At 36.1% G+C, this 3,969-nt stretch overlaps 1 pseudogene; it reads right to left on the bottom strand.

Moving 5' to 3' along the window:
* Positions 1 to 239: 239 nt before the first annotated feature.
* Positions 240 to 3,825, bottom strand: LOC149021216 (receptor kinase-like protein Xa21 pseudogene; annotated as a pseudogene).
* Positions 3,826 to 3,969: the final 144 nt, after the last annotated feature.

Genomic DNA, 3,969 nt, shown 5'->3' on the forward strand with positions numbered 1-3,969 from the left:
TCAAAAGAATTACAAGCTCCATCAAAATTCACCTTTCTATATGTAGTAACATACATAAGCAACATAATAATTAAGTTTTGAAATCATAGTTTGAAATTAATTAAGCATGTTGGAATGCATAGTTTTTATGTATCTAGAAAATGGAATTATTCTTCCCTAGTAAAGGGAAACTTTCTTCTAACATATAACGAATATTCAACATTATATTGTGAAAGTATAAATTAGGAATCAATTTCTAATCAAGCATGGATGCTCAAATAATTTTCAGCTTTACCTCCAAGAAATTTGTCTTTGATTAAATGTAGTTCCTTCACAACATCACTCATGTGCATGCGTTCTCTTGGCGATTCCATAGAGCACTGCAACGCAATTTTGATTATTACCATTGTGCAATCTTTCAATTCATCCGTCTGATGACTAAGACCATTAATTGTGTCAATTTCTTCATCATGTCCTTCCTCGGGTAAGAGTGTTGGATCTAAAATTTGCATCCATTGCATAGGTAAAGCTGCCTTTGCATAGTTATGGATGTTCAAGTCATCTGCAAACATTTGATCTGTTGGCCTTTTTCCAGTGAGCATCTCCAATAGAAGAATCCCATAGCTGAATACATCCCCTTGTGTACTTGCATTTCCATTAATACCATATTCTGGAATTTTAGAGACATTTTGCTATTAGTGTAACAAAAGAGAGTCACAATGTTTTTCATATAATACAAAAATGACACGTGAACAAATTATTCAATAATAGCAACTTACATGTCCAAAATATGGGAAAATTTATTCTTTTGAAATGGATAAAAATATGATCCACTCTAAATGAATATACAAAATTTATTTATATTCACTCAAACATGCATCTAGGGCATAACCCAAATACGCTATAATAGTTGGATTGAAGTTTAAACCGTGATATAGAAGATCTTTAGATTTTTTGTTTTGGTAAACAAGATCTTTAGATCTTAAATTCTTTTAAAAATAAATTCATAATTTGGTCACATTAAACACCCTATAGTTGATTTTTATTCAAATTATACAACAATTTGGTAATGGCATTTAGAAAATATATGAATTCAAGATATTATTAACTTGTTATAAAAAAAAAAATTTATTAACGCAAAAATAAAAAATATTTGTTACCTGGAGCAGTGTAGCCAATAGAACCCTTTATTCCAATGGTACTAGTTTGAGCTTGGGATGAATTGTCTTCAACTTTTAAAAGTACTCTTGCCAAACCAAAGTCGCTGACATGCGCAGTCATAGCGCTATCAAGTAGAACATTGCTTGGCTTCAAGTCACAATGAACAATTGACACATAACAATGGCAATGAAGGTAATCCAATGCAGAAGCTATATCAATTGCAATGTTTAATCTTTGAAGAAGGCTTAAAGTCCTTGGATAATTATGTGGCTCCGTTGGCATATGCAACCAATCATCTAGGCTCCCATTGGGCATGAACTCATAAACAAGGGCTTTGAAATCTTGTCCTTTTGAATCAAGACTTGAACAACAAGTTAAAATCTTCACAAGATTTCGATGCCGAATGTTTCTTAATGCTTCACATTCAGCAATAAAGCTTTTGTAAGCTCGTGGATTTTGAAGGTTGAGTATTTTCACTGCAATAGTTGTTTCATCCTGGTTGATGACCCCTTTATACACGGAACCAAAACTACCAGAACCTAAGAAATTGGCTGAAGAAAATCCTTCAGTGGCTTGGAAGAGCTCTCTATAAGAAATCATTGGGAACTGATTTCCAATTAATTGAGTAGATGGAGATTTACCTTTTGATTTTCTCATCCAAAGAACAACAACAAAGATAGATATCAAAAGAAAACTAAGAACCACGCTAATTATTTTCAAAACTAATTTGAAAGCATGAAGGTTTTTTTGCTTTTGCGATCCATGGTTTTTGCATGTAGGCAGGTTGAACTCCAAGATTCCCCCACAAAGCTTGTCATTTCCCTTAATTGAAACCGCAGTTACATTTCTAAAGATTCCTTTTGTTGGCATTTCACCTTCAAGATCGTTGAATGATAAATTCAAACTCTGTAATACTGAAAGGTTTTCTATATCCTTTGGGATTTGATTTGATAAGTTGTTGTGTGAAAGATCTAGATCTTGAAGCCCCTTTACAGAAGCCAAAGACTTGGGAATGCTTCCTTCAAAGGAGTTACCGGCCATGTAAAGATGTTCCAAACTATTACATCCGCCAATAGAGATGGGAATTTCTCCAGATAGTCTATTATTGGAGATATCCAATGTAGAAAGAGCCTTCAAGTTACCAATTTCAATTGGTAGAGGACCTTCTAGTGAATTAGAAGATAGGTCGAGAAATATCAATGATATGGCAGGCTTTTGAAATAGTTGCTTAGGTATTGAACCTTGGAGATAATTGCGATGAAGGATTAGGTGCTGTAAATGTTCAAGTTTTCCAAGGCTGGGAGGAATCCTTCCACTCAAGTTGTTGGCTTCTAAATGAAGTTCATACAAAACAGTGAGATTCCCTAGAGTTGATGGTATTTGTCCTGAAATTTCATTTTCACTCAACCACAATCTTTGAAGTTTGGGAAGTTTGCCTAGTCCAGATGGAATATTACCTTGAAGAAAGTTTAGGTCTAGGCCCAAAAAGTTTAAGTTCACAAGGTTCTCTATCCAAGGAGGGATGGTTCCTAATATTTGATTCTCAGTAAAGGAAAGTTCAGAGAGCTTTGTGGAGAGATTGGCTTTAAATTTGGGAAGTGGACCCTTAAAACCATTTTGTTCTAGGGATAATACCACTAGACTTGTACAGTTTACCAAAGAATCTACGAAAGCTAAATCATTAGCAACTTCCCTTGTTCCAAATTGATTTTGTGATATTTGGAACACCTGGAGATTTTGAAAACTTCCCAACTTGCTTGGGACGGGTCCAACAAAATTATTTTCTGAAATATCTAACATTTCCAATGTTGAGATATTAGATATGGAACTTGGAAGGCTTCCTGAGAAAAAGTTTCCTCCAATAAATAGACCTTCTAGATTTGGAAGTGTGAGCCCGATCTCTTTTGGAAGGCTCCCATGCAAATGGTTTAGTGGCAAAGAAATCGTCCGAAGAGATGAGAGGTTGAATAATGAGAGAGGGAACATACCAGATAACTTGTTTTCTTGGAGGGATAGAAAGTCTAAGTTTTTGAGCTGACCAAAGGATTCTGGAATTCTCCCTTGAAGTTCATTTCCAGCCAAAGAAATGGATTGGAGAGTGGAAATGTTCCCAAGCTGTGGGGGTATTTCTCCGGTTATGCCACCATAGTTAATAGAAATCACCTCCAACTTTGACAAAGCCATAATCATTTCAACAGGAATCTCCCCAGTGAGATTGTTGTAGCCAAAGCGTATTGTTCTTAGTTGAGTGCAGTTGGCTAAGCTGGCAGGAAGTTCTCCGCTGAGACTATTGTTTGCCATAGAAATGTACTGAAGTCGAATCAAATTACCAACTTCTTGGGGGATTTTGCCGATGAATCTATTTCTTTTCATCTTGATAACACGTAAAAAACTGAGATTCCCTATGGAAGGAGATATGTTTCCTCCCAATCCCTTCTCAACTAAATCCAAGAGAATAACCCGCCGATGACGACGGCCACATGTGACACCTGCCCAGCTGCAGAAATGGTTGGAGTTGTTCCAAGATTGTAGTACTCCATAAGGATCATTGATGATTTGTTCCTTGAAGCTGAGCAAAGCAAGTCGATCAGTCTCGTTCCCTAGAGTCCTTGTACTGGTAGCGGATTCTAGCCACGATGTGCCCCCCAAAAGGAGAACAAGAAGTGAAAGCCAGAGTGCCATCAGAATCAAAATTCAAGATTTGCAGATGCAATGAAAACCATGCAATTCTGAGTTGCAGTAGCTACCAAAGCTAATCAATTTAAAGGATAAATTTGAAGTGAAGTCTTGGATGGTGCACATAGAAATCAAACAAGGATGTCATTCTTT

The sequence above is a fragment of the Hakea prostrata genome, chromosome 3, assembly GCF_041222555.1.
Source record: "Hakea prostrata isolate BN-2017 chromosome 3, UWA_Hpros_2, whole genome shotgun sequence".
In the NCBI taxonomy this organism is placed as follows: Eukaryota; Viridiplantae; Streptophyta; class Magnoliopsida; order Proteales; family Proteaceae; genus Hakea; species Hakea prostrata.